This window comes from Festucalex cinctus, chromosome 20, assembly GCF_051991245.1.
Source record: "Festucalex cinctus isolate MCC-2025b chromosome 20, RoL_Fcin_1.0, whole genome shotgun sequence".
NCBI lineage: Eukaryota > Metazoa > Chordata > Actinopteri > Syngnathiformes > Syngnathidae > Festucalex > Festucalex cinctus.
Genome location: NC_135430.1, coordinates 17,963,343 through 17,982,564, shown reverse-complemented (window position 1 = coordinate 17,982,564; position 19,222 = coordinate 17,963,343). Strand labels below are relative to the sequence as shown.

At 38.4% G+C, this 19,222-nt stretch overlaps 1 long non-coding RNA gene across 1 annotated transcript; it reads left to right on the top strand.

The window, feature by feature from the left end:
* The first annotated feature begins 5,669 nt into the window (after positions 1-5,669).
* On the top strand, positions 5,670-15,088 carry LOC144009006 (uncharacterized). The gene is made up of 3 exons (XR_013280802.1): positions 5,670-6,662; positions 7,905-8,071; positions 14,867-15,088. It is a non-coding gene; the product is annotated as an uncharacterized LOC144009006 (long non-coding RNA).
* Positions 15,089-19,222: the final 4,134 nt, after the last annotated feature.

Here is a 19,222-nt window from a genome sequence, read left to right as displayed (position 1 = left end):
TTTTTCCGACATAAAAACGACCATGTATAGTAAGGCTTTTTTTTCCGACAAAAAAACGACCATGTATAGTAAGGCTTTTTTTTCCGCCAAAAAAACGACCATGTATAGTAAGGCTTTTTTTTCCGCCAAAAAAACGACCATGTATAGTAAGGCTTTTTTTTTCAGATAAAAAAACGACCATGTATAGTAAGGCTTTTTTTTCCGACAAAAAAACAACCATGTATAGTAAGGCTTTTTTTTCCGACAAAAAAACGACCATGTATAGTAAGGCTTTTTTTTCCGACATAAAAACGACCATGTATAGTAAGGCTTTTTTTTCCGACAAAAAAACGACCATGTATAGTAAGGCTTTTTTTTCCGACAAAAAAACGACCATGTATAGTAAGGCTTTTTTTTCCGATAAAAAAAACGACCATGAATAGTAAGCCTTTTTTTTCCGACATAAAAACGACCATGTATAGTAAGGCTTTTTTTTTTTTTTTTTTTTTTTTTTTTTAATTCCTAGTCATAATTGCTCAACTCATTGGTCCTCTTTCCAGTAAACAGACTAACAGCCCCGTGGTCTAGTGGTAGTGTGTCTACACTCTGACACTGAGGTTGTGGGTTCGATCCCAGGCTGAGTCAAACCAAACGACCATGTATAGTAAGGCTTTTTTTTCAGAAAAAAAAACGACCATGTATAGTAAGGCTTTTTTTTCCGACAAAAAAACGACCATGTATAGTAAGGCTTTTTTTTCAGATAAAAAAACGACCATGTATAGTAAGGCTTTTTTTTCCGACAAAAAAACGACCATGTATAGTAAGGCTTTTTTTTCCGACAAAAAAACGACCATGTATAGTAAGGCTTTTTTTTTCAGATAAAAAAACGACCATGTATAGTAAGGCTTTTTTTTCCGACAAAAAAACGACCATGTATAGTAAGGCTTTTTTTTCCGACAAAAAAACGACCATGTATAGTAAGGCTTTTTTTTCCGACAAAAAAACGACCATGTATAGTAAGGCTTTTTTTTAGACATAAAAACGACCATGTATAGTAAGACTTTTTTTTCCGACAAAAAAACGACCATGTATAGTAAGGCTTTTTTTTCCGACAAAAAAACGACCATGTATAGTAAGGCTTTTTTTTCCGACATAAAAACGACCATGTATAGTAAGGCTTTTTTTTCCGACAAAAAAACGACCATGTATAGTAAGGCTTTTTTTTCCGACAAAAAAACGACCATGTATAGTAAGGCTTTTTTTCCGACAAAAAAACGATCATGTATAGTAAGGCTTTTTTTTTCCGACAAAAAAACGACCATGTATAGTAAGGCTTTTTTTTAGACATAAAAACGACCATGTATAGTAAGACTTTTTTTTCCGACAAAAAAATGACCATGTATAGTAAGGCTTTTTTTTTCAGATAAAAAAACGACCATGTATTGTAAGGCTTTTTTTTCCGACAAAAAAACGACCATGTATAGTAAGGCTTTTTTTTCCGACAAAAAAACGACCATGAATAGTAAGCCTTTTTTTTCCGACATAAAAACGACCATGTATAGTAAGGCTTGTTTTTTTTTTTTTTTTTTTTTTTTTTTTTTTTAAATTCCTAGTCATAATTACTCAACTCATTGGTCCTCTTTCCAGTAAACAGACTAACAGCCCCGTGGTCTAGTGGTAGAGTGTCTGCACTCTGACACTGAGGTTGTGGGTTCGATCCCAGGCTGAGTCAAACTAAACGACCATGTATAGTAAGGCTTTTTTTTAAGACATAAAAACGACCATGTATAGTAAGGCTTTTTTTTCCGAAAAAAACCCGACCATGTATAGTAAGGCTTTTTTTCTGACAAAAAAACGACCATGTATAGTAAGGCTTTTTTTCCGACAAAAAAACGACCATGTATAGTAAGGCTTTTTTTTCCGACAAAAAAACGACCATGTATAGTAAGGCTTTTTTTTCCGACAAAAAAACGACCATGTATAGTAAGGCTTTTTTTTCCGACAAAAAAACGACCATGTATAGTAAGGCTTTTTTTCTGACAAAAAAACGACCATGTATAGTAAGGCTTTTTTTTCCGACAAAAAAACGACCATGTATAGTAAGGCTTTTTTTTCCGACAAAAAAACGACCATGTATAGTAAGGCTTTTTTTTCCGACAAAAAAACGACCATGTATAGTAAGGCTTTTTTTTAGACATAAAAACGACCATGTATAGTAAGACTTTTTTTTCCGACAAAAAAACGACCATGTATAGTAAGGCTTTTTTTTTCAGATAAAAAAACGACCATGTATAGTAAGGCTTTTTTTTCCGACAAAAAAACGACCATGTATAGTAAGGCTTTTTTTTCCGACAAAAAAACGACCATGTATAGTAAGGCTTTTTTTTCCGACATAAAAACGACCATGTATAGTAAGGCTTTTTTTTCCGACAAAAAAACGACCATGTATAGTAAGGCTTTTTTTTCCGACAAAAAAACGACCATGTATAGTAAGGCTTTTTTTTCCGACAAAAAAACGACCATGTATAGTAAGGCTTTTTTTTCCGACAAAAAAACGACCATGTATAGTAAGGCTTTTTTTTCCGACAAAAAAACGACCATGTATAGTAAGGCTTTTTTTTAGACATAAAAACGACCATGTATAGTAAGACTTTTATTTCCGACAAAAAAACGACCATGTATAGTAAGGCTTTTTTTTTCAGAAAAAAAAACGACCATGTATAGTAAGGCTTTTTTTTCCGACAAAAAAACGACCATGTATAGTAAGGCTTTTTTTTCCGACAAAAAAACGACCATGTATAGTAAGGCTTTTTTTTCCGACATAAAAACGACCATGTATAGTAAGGCTTTTTTTTCCGACAAAAAAACGACCATGTATAGTAAGGCTTTTTTTTCCGACAAAAAAACGACCATGTATAGTAAGGCTTTTTTTTCCGACAAAAAAACGACCATGTATAGTAAGGCTTTTTTTTAGACATAAAAACGACCATGTATAGTAAGACTTTTTTTTCCGACAAAAAAACGACCATGTATAGTAAGGCTTTTTTTTTCAGATAAAAAAATGACCATGTATAGTAAGGCTTTTTTTTAGACATAAAAACGACCATGTATAGTAAGACTTTTTTTTCCGACAAAAAAACGACCATGTATAGTAAGGCTTTTTTTTCAGATAAAAAAATGACCATGTATAGTAAGGCTTTTTTTTAGACATAAAAACGACCATGTATAGTAAGGCTTTTTTTTCCGACAAAAAAACGACCATGTATAGTAAGGCTTTTTTTTCCGATAAAAAAAACGACCATGAATAGTAAGCCTTTTTTTTCCGACATAAAAACGACCATGTATAGTAAGGCTTGTTTTTTTTTTTTTTTTTTTTTTTTTTTAAAATTCCTAGTCATAATTACTCAACTCATTGGTCCTCTTTCCAGTAAACAGACTAACAGCCCCGTGGTCTAGTGGTAGAGTGTCTACACTCTGAAACTGAGGTTGTGGGTTCGATCCCAGGCTGAGTCAAACCAAACGACCATGTATAGTAAGGCTTTTTTTTCAGAAAAAAAAACGACCATGTATAGTAAGGCTTTTTTTTCCGACAAAAAAACGACCATGTATAGTAAGGCTTTTTTTTCCGACAAAAAAACGACCATGTATAGTAAGGCTTTTTTTAAGACATAAAAACGACCATGTATAGTAAGACTTTTTTTTTCCGACAAAAAAACGACCATGTATAGTAAGGCTTTTTTTTCCGACAAAAAAACGACCATGTATAGTAAGGCTTTTTTTTCCGACATAAAAACGACCATGTATAGTAAGGCTTTTTTTTCCGACAAAAAAACGACCATGTATAGTAAGGCTTTTTTTCCGACAAAAAAACTACCATGTATAGTAAGGCTTTTTTTTTCCGACAAAAAAACGACCATGTATAGTAAGGCTTTTTTTTCCGACAAAAAAACGACCATGTATAGTAAGGCTTGTTTTTTTTTTTTTGTTTTTTTTTTTAAATTCCTAGTCATAATTACTCAACTCATTGGTCCTCTTTCCAGTAAACAGACTAACAGCCCCGTGGTCTAGTGGTAGAGTGTCTACACTCTGAAACTGAGGTTGTGGGTTCGATCCCAGGCTGAGTCAAACCAAACGACCATGTATAGTAAGGCTTTTTTTTCAGAAAAAAAAACGACCATGTATAGTAAGGCTTTTTTTTCCGACAAAAAAACGACCATGTATAGTAAGGCTTTTTTTTCCGACAAAAAAACGACCATGTATAGTAAGGCTTTTTTTTCCGACATAAAAACGACCATGTATAGTAAGGCTTTTTTTTTCCGACAAAAAAACGACCATGTATAGTAAGGCTTTTTTTTCCGACAAAAAAACGACCATGTATAGTAAGGCTTTTTTTCCGACAAAAAAACTACCATGTATAGTAAGGCTTTTTTTTTCCGACAAAAAAACGACCATGTATAGTAAGGCTTTTTTTTCCGACAAAAAAACGACCATGTATAGTAAGGCTTTTTTTAGACATAAAAACGACCATGTATAGTAAGACTTTTTTTTCCGACAAAAAAACGACCATGTATAGTAAGGCTTTTTTTTTCAGATAAAAAAACGACCATGTATAGTAAGGCTTTTTTTTCCGACAAAAAAAACGACCATGTATAGTAAGGCTTTTTTTTCCGACAAAAAAACGACCATGTATAGTAAGGCTTTTTTTTCCGACAAAAAAACGACCATGTATAGTAAGGCTTTTTTTCCGACAAAAAAACGACCATGTACATTTTTTTTAAAAACGACCATGTATAGTAAGGCTTTATTTTAATTCTTTTAAAAACGACCATGTATAGTAAGGCTTTTTTAATTCTTTTAAAAACGACCATGCATAGTAAGGCTTTTTTAATTTTTTTAAAAACGACCATGTATAGTAAGGCTTTTTTAATTCTTTTAAAAACGACCATGTATAGAAAGACTTTTTTAATTCTTAAAAAATGACCATATATAGTAAGGCTTTTTAAATAAAAAACAAACAAAAAAACGACCATGTATCGTAAGACTTTTTAATTTTTTTTTAAAAAACGACCATGTATAGTAAGGCTTTTTTAATTCTTTTAAAAACGACCATGTATAGAAAGACTTTTTTAATTCTTAAAAAATGACCATATATAGTAAGGCTTTTTAAATAAAAAACAAACAAAAAAACGACCATGTATCGTAAGACTTTTTAATTTTTTTTTAAAAAACGACCATGTATTGTAAGGCTTTTTAAATAAATAAATAAATAAAAACGACCATGTATAGTAAGGCTTTTTAAAAAAAAAAAAAAAAACATGTATAGTAAGGCTTTTTTTTTTTTTTTTTTTTTAAATGACCATGTATAGTAAGGCTTTTTTTTTAATTTTTTTTTTTTTTAAATGACCATGTATAGTAAGGCTTTTTAATTTTTTTTTAAAAACGACCATGTATAGGAAGGCTTTTTAAATAAAAAAACAAAACAAAAAAAACGACCATGTATAGTAAGGCTTTAAAAAACAAAAAAAAACAAAAAAACATGTCTATAGTAAGGCGTTTTATTTATAAAAAAAAAAAAAAAAAAAAAAAAAGGTTTGAGTCCAGGCTCCGGCCTTCCTGGGTGAAGTTTGCATGTTCTCCCCCTGCCTGCGTGGGTCTTCTCTGGGTATTCCGGTCTCCTCCCACATCCCAAAGACATGCATGGCAGGTTAGTTGGATGCTCCGAATTGTCCCAAGGTGTGCTTGTGGTTGTTTGTCTCTATAGTAAGGTGTTTTTTTGTTTTTTTGTTTTTTCAATAAACATGTTTGTTTTTTTAAAGTAAGGTGTTTTTTTTAAACTAACTTTTATATTAAGGCTTTTTTTGTTTTAAAGTTAAACTAAACTTTAAAAGTTAAACTAAAACAAAACAAGTTACTTGAATGAGGCACAACTAATGGTTATTGCTTATTGAAGATACAGATGTGCAATTTTAAAATGACAATATGTATACTACGAATGGCCACCAGGGTACCCTATCCCTTCTTGCTTGGGGCCCCTGGGTAATGTTGTTACGCCACTGCGTGCATGTGACTGAGTGTATGGTTCCGCACACCTGACTTAAGTCAGCACCATGGCCATGTGACACTCGGCCACCGATTGCCGCAGATACAAAGCTGGACATTGTTCACCACTTCAAGTCATTCTCAGCAGAAGCCGCTTTAATGGAGCGTCAGAAGTGGTGACACAATCAGGCTGCAAATCTTTAAACGCCTTGTATGTTCAAGTGACCATGAAATGACCATCTGCAGAGCTACATTCCAAGTGCCTACAATATGGTTTGAGGCAACCGTTGCTAATAGAGGGCAATGAATGTCCCTCCTCATATTCAGGAAACGTGACATATTCTTCTAGCACCAAGGGACCTTATTGCTCCAGGACTCCCCCTAGAGTTTGGACATATATTGACATTTAAGTCTGCCTTTAACATGCAGTTTAAGACACATTTATTAGCGCATGTTTAGCTGGCTTTTTAACGTTTCCTTTTCTGCCTCAGTGACATTGCGGCAGAGTGGCGTGCTGGAGGGTTGACACCATCTCTGCTTTACTGCAGTGCACCTGTCAGTTGACGGGGATGACGTTTGACTTTGCTGGCAAGACTGAGTCAGCTTCCATGAGGGGACACGTGCAAGCAACGTTAGAAGAGATGGTAAAGACTTTGGTTAATATTATTGATGTCACTATGCAGAAGATCCACATTCAAGTGGTTCGAGCTTCACCTGTTCGTAAAAACATACAATGCGCTATTGGTGTCTTCGTTTGGACATGACTGACCTGGACTTTCTGTATTACACTTTTGCGCGCTGGTATTCCCCAGACGACTCGCTCTATGTTTCCACTGTTGCCGTGAGATTTCTGTAACACGTTAGATACACATCTATTACATTGTAAATGTGCAGCTGTTTCAAGGTTTCTTGCCAAGCATTCTTGCTCTAGATTGACCTTTTGAGAATTTAGATCCTAAAAAAAACATGGGAAATACTGCACTGAGAACACAAACTGTCACAAAACAGGTTGATAACAGGTGATGCTAGAACCTGCCCGAAGAAACCTGAAGAAAGTTGTTATGGATAGTACATTTAAATAGAACAATACATTTCAATTTATTGCAAATTTTCCAAATTCGCTGTTGGCCTCTGTCGCCATCCTAGCACGAAGCGAGTTTGCAAACTAAATGACGGACAGGAGAGATGAAACCTCTTAAGTTAGCTTTGCGCTAGCTAGCTGGTAAAATATGACACGGATGGATTTAAAACTTAATACCTTTGTTGTTACTTCGCTTTTGACTTAAGTATGCAAACTTAAACACTAAACTGGAGAGACAAAATCTCCTAGGTTAGCTTAGCGCTAGCTAGGAGAGAAATGACACGGATGGATTTAAAACGGTAGCAAAAGCGAGAGAAAGAAAACGTCCTCAGTTCTCCCTGGCGAGGAATTGTGGAGGTTAAAGTATTATTATTTTAAACTAAAAACAAAAAACTTTTGGTAGGTTGACATGGCTTATTAGCATGTTAGCCACAGTCTTGGTACACTGCAATATGTATTTGAAGCTCGGTAAAGTCCTTTGGATTAAATATTGTGCAGATATTTATCATTATTGCCAATTACATTTTTTTTGGACTGTGAATTGTTTTTTGGTTAAAGAGCAATTTGAATTGAGTCGGTCAGGATTTGGTGTACGAGTCCAGTCACTAATATATATACATATGTATATGAATTCACAAGGTTTCATGAAAATCTATTTTGCGTAACTGCTAACTAAACAAAGGTGATCAAAAGAATGCCACATAGTACCCCGGTAATTATTCATGCTTGAAGAAGATTTGTGGAGGAATCAGACTGTCAGTCCACCCAATTGCTTCTCTGCACTTCTTCTCCTGGCCCATCCCAGGAGAACGAAAGCCGAGAGGCTGCTGGAGCGGGAAAAGGCCTCTAGACAGCGGCTAAGTGATCGCTAAAGTCGAGGATGCGGACTGTGCAATAGATGCTGCGCCCCTGGAGAGCCGAGGAGAGGAGCGATGACAAAGAGGATGAAGACATGAAGGAGGAGAGCGAGAGGTGAGGCGTTTAAAGTGATAGAAAAGTGATCTCTTCAGGGAATCATCACTTTCCTTTTGCGGGTCGCTCCGGGTGACTGTGCGCACGTTATTGTTGTGAGAGCTTTCAGTGACGGCAGACAAACAGGCTGATCAAACAGAAGAAAAAGTCAGAGCAAATAAAGTCAAGCTCCCTCTCTTTGTTTTCCTTAACATTGTGCCAGATTGGAGTGTATGTCAAAGGAAGAAAGGCCTTGTTTCCGTACAGAAACTCTGTATGATTCATGTTTCCTCTGCTTTGATCTGTGAGCCGCGCGCAGCCTCGGGATAAACCATTTCAGGTTGTCTAAACAATTTCCAATCACCGTTTCCATATTTAGGCTCTTATATGAAGCAGAGGAGCGACGCCATAACGCAATTCTTGCGGCGCAGCGGAGAGGATTTGATCCACGGAGTGTTCGACATTGATCATGCACGCAAATAAACACGCACACTCGTACTCTAAAGTGGCACACCCTTGAGGTCAGCTTAGCGGCAAAGTGAGACCCTCTTGAAACCGCCCACCCCCCCGTCTTTCATCCTTGTCTCCAAATGCACATCTGCTCCCCAGCGTCCCGACTCTCATCGCCCCCCCCACCACTCCTTTTCCTGTGTGAAATCCACACAGGCTCTTATTAGCAAACCTCACCACCCCCAGACCCACTTCTGATCTCCCTCCTGATTACCAAGCATCCCTCAGCTACAAAAACACCACAACACTCTGAAACAAGGTGTCCAAACTTTTTGCAACTAGAAAACGCAAAATAAAAATAAAAAAAAGCTTCATTTATTTTTATTTATATGTATTTTTTTTTTTTTTTTGGGCCAGACTTTGGACATGCCTGCTGAAGACTAATACTGGCCAACACCTCAAGTTTGAGTTACAGCGTCAAAGCATGTGTGTGCGTGCGCGTGTGTGATGCATGACATCATTCAGCTGTTCCTCTGGGCACGACTCCATCCAACTAAATAATCCAGGCCAGCTCCATAAAGCAGGGAGTGCCGCCACATTCCCCCAGCCATGAAATATCAAGTGGTATTAAGTCACCGTAACTGTCAGCCGCCTTCCTTCCTACGCACACACACACACACACACGCACACGCAAAGAAGAAGCAGCAGCATGTTTTATGCACAATCAGCTTCTTCTTTTATTTGGCTGGATGTTGAGCAACCAAGTCGTATTGTATATCACAGGTGGCTCCGTATTAACGTTACCCCACTGTGAGAGCGGCAGAGTGCACCTCAAGGATCCGGTTTCTTTCATCCCGGTGGACCCCCCCCCCCACCATTATAAATGACATCACAGTTTCCCTACAGCTGAGGCCAGAGTAGAGTCACCCACAATGCACTGTCAATATTACCCCACCACAAAAAAACATGGAGGTTGACTTTGTTTGCCAGTTGAGAGGTTTACATCCCATTTTCAAGATATTTTAGTTTGTCTTTGTATTTTAGTATGTTAACTCTTTGACCGTCAAAAACGTTTCATAACGATTAGTAAAATCACGATGTATGCCGCCGTAAACGTTAAATGACATCAATACCTTTTTTAAAAAAAATTAAATCAGTGGGCAGTGCAACGTCTAAGTGCAAGCACTGCCTGGTCAACGGGTTGTGGAATCAAATGCTCAAAATCGTCTGGCTCTGTGTTTTTGTTTTTTTTGATAACGCGTGGCAGTAAAAGAGTTAATTAGCTTTACACTGATTGTGTGAATCTTCTCAATTTAATATGGAAAACAACTTTTTCATATTGGTATTTACCGATATGGGGAATCTTGTCACTTTACAGGTAGATGTCTCTATTCCACTGAATCTTAATCTACTTCAGAACATTTGCACATTTTCAATAATTTATCCAAAACCAAAATGAAACACTGAATTAACTTTAAATGCATGACGAGCAGAAACAGGTGTGATTTACATTTTTCATTGTTTAGAACCTCTGAGAACCTCTTTTTACTTCCCTCCTAGCATTTCAATTTCACAAGCGCTGTGGAATGTTAAACAGGTGCTGGCTCAACTTTCGAGCCACAAGAAGTGCGACGGGACGCAAGAACTTGAGAGCGCACCTGTTTTTCCACCGGGTTCGGTTGGGGGAATCAGATCCCAGTTCCCAGATCTCACTTAAAACAAGGAGCCTCCGGCCAAACGTTTTCCCTTTTCTCACAGTTAAAGTGAAGCATGTACAGTTTGCTTCCAGCAAAGTGCTTGGGTCCCGTTTGATGGACAGATTACAAATGGTGAAGAAGGATGTCAACAGGAGATGTTTTTGTTCGGGTACATTGCAATGGCCTTTATATTGAAAGTGGGAGCAACGTCTACATGAGTAAAAATAAATAAATAAATAAAAAATACCGGTATATTGTAGGGAAGCTCGCGATATGATAATTATCACGATATCGTGGAGAGGTTGGCGATACAAAAAAAAAAAAAAAAGGTCACAATGTTGTAAAAAATGAAGTCATACTAATAAAAAAGACAATATTGTGATTTTGTACATTACAGCAATGCTTATAAACAACCTATAATCTCTAATAAGACTTAATATTGAGGCACTTACTTGCTAATGCAAGCGCATATCGAGTTCCCCCGCATATTAACTTGCTTCACAAGCACATTACTTTGCCGGCAGGTTTGAAAAAACCCGCGAACAAACAACAAAGTTGGGTGACTTTCTGGTTTTCTTTGTTGTTGTTGTTTTTTTTTGTTTTTTTTTGCACCCAAATTTCTGGATTGTTTTATCGAAAATGACCTAATTTTTGACCCAACAAGTGAATCTGTCCATTTTCGACCCATGATTGGGTTATTTTTGACCCAACTATTCTCAGAGTGTATTTGAGAGACAACATTGAACCCCAGATGTCATTAACTGTGACATCAACCAGCCAAATGAATAAATGGATTTTCAGCCATCTTAATAGAGATTCTACGACAATTTTCCTGGTAGGATCCATCATGCGTCCGTGTCAACATTATGCTAATCACTTGGCCTTTCGACAGTCTCGCGCGCAGAGAAACCATGTTAAGGTGATTTCAAATCACCCTCAGATTGATGTTTAGTCACCCAAGTTTGAACAGGGATGAGTGATGGCCAAAACTGCATCTGTTGACGGTGAAAGAAAACAGCCGTTCCCCAGCGTGCTCTGCGGGAGACAGATGTTACGGCCATCTAATAGACACGCTCACTTAGCGAGAGGGCAGAATTCCTGATTTCTGCTTGGATCCTTTCCAAGGACTCGTAGGTGCTGTGGAGACATATGGACCTTCTGGGTCACCACCTGCACTCAGAGGTTCAGAGGTGACTCATTTCTCATTGACATTAGATTAGACACATTTAACCGGATTTAAGCAGAGCTCCCTGTTCCCTTCAGCCTGCCCTGATTTGATTTGAGCCCATCTTGGAAGTCAGCGACTGCCGATAAGAAGAGTGCGCGGGTGCCTTCCGCCGACCATCCTGCGGATTTGAAGCGAAATCCCCTCCAATTTAGCATCAGTTTGTTAGCGATGACATGAGTTGTTTCTCGATATGAAGAAGCCGAGCACGGTCTTGCCAAGTACGGCGTTCCTAAGAACATTCGCAACAACGTTCTTCCTGAGAACACAAGTCAGGTTGTAACACGTAACAAAAGTAATCAACCGATTCATCTTTCGTTTAAGCTAGCTGTGCGTTTGTACCTTCAATTGGAACAGTACGTAGGCCGCGATTGATGACGTTTTACAAGTTCACAAGGAAATAAGAACGGACAAAGAAGCAGCTATTATTTTGATAGCATACAAGCCTTAAACGTTCTAATTCCAGGATACATCAATGCTAACGTTTACCATGGAATTCAACTAACCGACAGTAGAATATGAAAGAAAGTCTGCGTATTGCAAAAAACCCACATAAGCACAAAAACCACATTGATTCTTCACACGGTTAAGAAGGAAATTCGAGGCAGTCATGTTAAACACCACCATGCTGCCCTAATTCAGTTCAATTGATTTGATTTCATTTCATTGTTCCACATCTTGTCTTATCTTATGAAGAGTCCTTGCTGCTTTTAGCTTTGGTAGACTGCACTAAATGGAAGCTAGATGCTGTATCAGACACAAAAGCAGATGATATGACACGAGTTGAAATCTCTCTGGGATTTTCCTCATGAGACTGACGTTGCTCACTCCAAACTAAATGCTGCTCACTTGACTAAATGGCCTCTTGTCTGCCGTCTGCGCTTCATTACTTCTCTTCATCTAAATATGCTAAGTGAAGACGAGTGCTAAATGTATATATTATACTGTGAAGTGCAGAAACATTCGCTTGTATTGACTTAAGTTTTTAAGTTTCTTTCCTTGTCCTGTAAAGGGTTAACCTTCACTATACAAACTCCCATCTTGCTTGCTATTTTACTTCTAACTTCACTTTGATGCAAAGTACCAGAGCAGTCGAAAGGAAAAATAGCAGCCGTCGCATAAATTTCGTCCACGGCTCGTATTCAAAGCAGGTAAATTAGAAAAGGGCGGCAATTGAAAGAAGCAAAAGACTTGGGCACATGTCTATTTAAACACAGACTAATAAGATCTGCGCTGTACATAATGAATTCTAAGGCTTCTTTTTAGTGAGCGGATGTACACCAGCAGGCATGCGCACGCAGGAATGACAACAGTGACAGAATGTGTCCACCAACCTGCTCACAAAAGCATCAACACAACCTCCATCTGGTGCTACTTCTGAATAGACGGCCGAAAACATGTTTGTGGAAAAAAAAGGACCCTTTCTGCTATGGTTTTAAAAGGTAAGATTGAGTGGATTTTTTTTCCCCCACCCAAATCTCACAGAGGTTTGCATTAAATATTTTCAACCCTCAGTCTAGCTGTTAAAAAGACAGAAGGCTTTCTGTGAGAGGAAGCCTTTAGCTGTTTTATCACACGACACACTGAAGGGGAAAAATAGATGAAAAGGAAAGACTTCAAAAAATGTTCCGCACTCAAAATTTCTGCCCATCTTTTATTTATGATGCGTTGAAGCACAGAAGTTAACTCACGACACTTCGACTTATCGAAGTGCCTCATTATGGATATTGAAGTTTTCGCAATCAGTCCAAAGACAAACATCTGAGATTGTGTATGTTTTGTACTCCCTTTGTTACAAAAGTACTCCAGTACATTGGTTTACAGGTTAGCAGGGGTCTATCCAAGGACCACTGAACTTCTATTATTATTATTCCTGTGTTCATTGTTTAGCCTTCTATGCTAGGTTTTTTCCATGCTAGGTAAGGTTAGCAATTGGATGATAATAGCATCGCAAACACGTCTTTGCCAAGCAAGCGGTTTGGAATGCAGGACGCGTGGCCTACAGGTCACCCGTGTCTGCTTACATGTACAGCTCACAGCGTCAAACCAAAAGGAAAGGCACACAAACAACCTTACTCACGTGGGTGAAGTCCACATGGGTGGAAGCCAACGCGCTCCACTTCAGAACCAAAACCACAGAAGCAACCGAGCTAAAACGAGAGCACTTGAAGAGAACCTGGGCTCCAGCCTAGCCCGGTCAACCAGTCCTGACCACAATGGAGAAACAGATGGAAAAGAAAGAGAACCTCAAGAAAACAAAAGAATTCAACGTGAACTTTTTTCCAAATCAGTGCCTGCCTTTGAATTCCATGTTGAGATGCTTTTTGACATTGAAGCCTGAAAGCTTTATTGAAACCGACTACGTCAAAAGCTGCACATGAGTGTGACTCACGCACACTACATAACAGGATTTGCGTCGATGAGTTGCATTTGTTGCATATGCAGTGTTTGAACGGCAAAATTAATATTATTAAATGATGCGCACATTCAATTTAAAATCTTTAATGAAGTTAACATGAGAACTTGGAAGCAGATGTGCTACCCACTCATGCTGCCGCTGTCTGCTTTTAGGCATTTCAAAACATTTTCAAAGTTTCCAGTGAGACTTCACTGACACGTCTTTTTCTGCTTTTTTTTTTTTTTTTTTTAAACACAGCAAATGAAGCGACAGATTATATTAATACAGTCACCCACTAAGCTATAGCAATTTATTTCCTTTTTTTGTTTCTCCTTTTTCTCTTCTTTTCCATTTTTTTTTTTTTTACAGTCATTATTATGCCATTATATGTGCAAAAATGTAATTTTGTGGCTTCTTAACACTTTCATTTTGCCGGTTGGCAGTGCAAGTACCTTGTGTTGCCTCAAATAAATAAATAAATAAATAAATAAATAAATAAATAAATAATAACTGATAAAAAAAAATAAAATAAAATTATATATATATATATATATTTTTTTTTTTTAATAGTTCCCCATCTGTTTCTCGAAAATCTAAAGAGCTTCTTTCCAAATGCCAGTCGACTCACTTCAGATGACAGCGCATCAAGTTGAGTGGCAGGAGAGACGCTGAAACACGTGTGGACGCGCGTGCGCTGGGGCATGATATAGAAACGATCTGCACACGCGCACTTTCACCGACGGACCACACGAGCCTTCATTTTTATCTTGTACACCATAAACTCTCACTGTCTGGACAACATGCTTTCTCGAATCCATGCTGAGCCTGAACTAATGGCCACATGGCACACAAACAACCCTCACGCGCACACACATTGCGACCCCCACGGAGAGGAAGTGAGATGAGCTTTTTGTTGCTACTGTAATTCAGTTATCCCTCGATGCCGGAGGCCAAATGGCAGACAGGAAGGAGGATTCTGCTGTGTCTGTGCTTTGCTTATCCCTTTTATACACAGGTGAATGCCTTTTTGCTTTGCCTGTCTTCAGTACAACGCTCAACAGTCATCCCTCATGCCTCGGGCCATCGTGGATGCCCCCTCGCTGCTAAGCTGCCATCTTCAATCCAACGGTGTAAAAAGCTAATTCGGACATGGTTTCCCCGCGGGAATTTTACCAGAGGCATGGAGTGTTCTTTCATGCCATCTTTGCTACCAAGTAAGTGTCACAAGTACTAAACGCTCCTTGTAAGCCACAGGTGTGAAACTCGAGGCTCAAGGGTCAAATCAGGCCCGCCGCGTCATAGTATGCAGCCCGCTAAAGCCAATAAAGTATGTTTATACTTCATATTTCTTGCTGAACGTTTGTTATCTTTCATTTTTTTTGTGATGCACTGTATCATGCATACATTCAACAATAGTCAGACATTTAAATATTTGCATATAACAAGTTTTCATGACTTCTGATGCTAAATTAATTTCACTTGTGATACGGACAGAGAGAACCCTGCCACGAATAGCAAAAATCCACGAAGAGGTGGTTTGTAATTGCATATACATGACAAGATGGCAGCAATCACCAATTCAAACCTAAAAATGTGTAAATATGTTTAACACTTTGTCCTTCATTCCCAAACACGTATTTATACGTTATTTTGCTGTTGTTGTTTTATGCAAGAGCATACAGAAGGCTTTGATGCAGCTTCTGGTATGAAGAGGTGGCTTAAATCAACGGTAGTTATTAAAAAAATGACTAGCAGGTGGCAGCAGAGGGTCATGTTACAATAAGCTATTTTTGTGAATGAATATTGACAAAACTTAACTGTATTCTAATGTTAATTGCTGCAAAATGGAAACAGATACAAATGTATATATTTTTTTTTCCTGATGAATGCTAATGAGATGCTAATGTTTCATTTGGTAGGTTCCGTGTTTTTATAGCAATCGAACACAATATTGTGTTCAATATTATGTTACATAAATGACTACATTGAGTAGTTCATGTATTCAACGCAAACAAACCAACTTCAAAAGGAGCTCATCAATACTATTAGCTAGAATGTTAGCTCTTAAATAACATGCTAGCATTAACTTAACATCACAAATGGTCATTAAAGTCATTAAACAAAAAAATAAATAAAAAATTACAGCAAAGTAGACTACGTGGGCGATCAGGAGAGAAACAAAAACAAACCGACTAATTTTCAGCAAATAATGGAGGAGGAGAAAAAAAAAAAAAAAAGCTAATAAGGGGATCTGCAAATGCTGAAACGCGAAAAGTGGGGCTTTACTGTTGAGTGAGCACTGCATACATTTATACGAGCGAGACCATACCTGCAATGTAGCCCTTGACAAAAATGAGTTTGACACCATCTAAACAGTTTGACGGACATTTTTTTTTTTTTTTGGTAGCAGGACCCTGCGACTGCTCCGAATGCCAGCGCGAACGTCATCAAGCTGCAAAAAGTGCAAGCAAACGCACACTTAGCAACCATGTGGTGACTCACACATTTGCACGCATGCAGGTTAGCAACAATCTGGGGCCCGGACCTCCTGCCAGGCCAAGCTTGTTGGAAAGAGGTCACATTCTCCAAGGTGTGTCTAAACTAAGATGACATGTGGATGTGTTGGCACGGGAAGGCGCTGCAGGCTCCACACCACCGCATCTGACGCCTCTCTCTACAGAGAACCCGACACGTTTGTTTTCTTTCTTCATTCCCCCCCCCCCCCCCCCCCCCCCCCCACTTCTCTTCTCATTCCCTTTGAACAGCATCTCTCAGCCAGAGAAAACACCAGAATTGTTTGCTTTCGCGGTTGTTCCATCCCTCAGGTTTATGCAGACTTAAAAATACCAATAAAGTGGAGGATGAGCTTGACAACAGGAATGATGCTTAATTTGGGAACGCAATTCTGTTTTGTTCCCAGAGGGGTTTACTTTATTTCACGTTTAACATCATTTGTTTTAGCTTTTCAACACACATGCATACTTGCTGAACTTGTTTAACTTGGAAGTGTATTACAGTATTCCCCGCGGCCCACTATATCACAGATTTTTAAGAGATAGTTTTTATTGCTTTTTACAGTGTGCAGGATTGAGAGTTGCTCGCCTTCAGTGAAGCAACACGGTTTATAGTTACTAGTTAGCCTTTTATAATTACTGTAATATCGAAACTAATTTATGTTAGCGGTCTACACTGTTTCACATTATATGTTAGTAAAACTATGTAGTTTGGTTGAACATGTTTGTGCTTAAAGTTTAATTGTATTTTATTTTATGTTAAGATTTACAGTAAACTTCAACTCTGAGTGATGGACAGAGTCGATGCAGTAGATACTATGTTCGATACCACTTTTTTACACACCGATACCGATACCAATAATCAGACCCTCAGTACTCACCGATACCGATACCAACTGCCGATACCAGTAGTACATTTTGACAAATAAAAAAAAAACAGCACAGTCACTCTTCAATAGTCTTAACGCTCAAAATAAAACACAAAAATGCTCTTTTAGTTTAAGATTCACAATTTTGAAGTATTTCCAAACCGGTGAAGTTTTGGTGAAAAACTGCTGCAAGCTAGCGCCACTTACAGGCAAGGAGGACTCACTTAACGTCTTCCCCCTCTGCCATCGGTCGCTTGTACTCGTCTGCGTCACGAGTACTCGAGTACTTGAAAAAGGGCTGGTATCGGCCCGATACCGATACCTGGTATCAGTACTCGCCCATCCCTAGTAGATACCAACATCTAGCTAGATAGATTAGACAGACAGACAGATCTTCAGTTATTTAAAAAGAGCAGTTAAATCCCTGACGCGGACAAAAAATAAATAAAAAATATGTCTGCTTAGTCGCCATTGTTGTTTACATCTACTTACAATGACATAACCACACAACAAATACAATCCTCACAAAGGTCTCCTCTTCAGCCACTATTAAAATGAGTAACGTCCTCCCGTTTTGTGTCTCAGGTCCAAACACTACATTTATATGTACATACCTTTCTTGCTGATTAGCTCTTAAAAGCTGACAATGCAGGATCACGGCTATCTGGGAAATGGGAATGCGACAAACACCGGCCACACTCAGCGGATTGCTTTGGCTTTGCATCATTTTGGCCCAATGAGTGCTTAGTAAGTGGTCATAAAGCAAATGTGAGCTATAACGCGAAGTTAGGCTTGAGGACCGCCACTGGAGAATTATCAGACACAGGTGCTAGGTATAATGCAGTATAATTAAAGGTCCTTTCTGAGACCTGAGTGGCTTCTTTGTTGAGATCACAATAGACATCTTCTGCAATTGATTTACTGCATTCTTGAATGAGAGCGTGAAACACCTCCCTGGATCTGCACGACACTAAAACAAGTCCGTTGTCTAAGTTGAGGGTTTAATCATTTTCATAGGTGCTGGGAGTCCTCAGATCTTTAAAAAAAAAAAAATGAATTTATGAGTTTTGGCCCTTGAATAAATTAAATAAATGTCAGCAGAAGGCTGGAGCGCTCCGCTGAGTACAAGAAGCCAGCTAGCACACAGAGTTGGAAGCATGGAAGGAAAAGCTTGTGGTTAAGTTAAGGTTAGAGACTGCGATCAAATCAGGTTTAAAAAGGGGCCTTTGAGGGGTACAGGATTTTAACCCCATGAAGGAACAGGACACAAGGGAAAATGCACGTTTGTTAGTTGGTAGACTGACGTGTGTGGTGTCAAAAAGATTTTTTTAAACCCCAAACTATATATTTTCTCCTTTAGTGTTGGCAAGACGAACAAACCGCACGTCTAGAAAAAGATGCTGCAAGAGTTGTGGCAGGACAGATTCTCCCCCCCCCATTTTTTTCCTGCCTACGTAAGCAAAACACCCTGAGCATCTGACAGTTCCTGTCTGAGAAGAATATTGCCATACGGAGGTCATATTGTTACAATTCTTTAGTCACAATAGTTTTTTTTCCCAGTGTGGCACTAAACTTTTCACGATTTAGAATTTAATCGAGAAAAATCAATAGACAGATAGAAAGATAGCTAGCAAGCTAGATCGCTAGCAGTCTTGCTGTACTGCTAGTTAGCATATCTTGATAGCTTTTTTTTTCCTCCTGATTTTTCCTTCTTTTTTTTGCTGATTTTTCTGTTGTAAAGTTAAACACGATAAGAAAGTCTTGTAAATAAATGAATAAACAAGTAAATTTGTTTATCTGCTGCTTTGGTGCCAACTGTTTGGTGAGGGATATGGCTAATGCAGGTGAGTCTGTTAGCCTCTCACATTAGCCAATAATTGGGCTTCAGACAGCAGCCTGCTGGTTACATAGTGCAGCTTTGCCTCTAGTTAGAGTGCGTTCGCGCGCGTGTGTTTAAGTGTGTGCATTTATAGGTCAAGGGGGGCTTAAATGCGCTTGTTCACCACCCGAGGGTGATCTC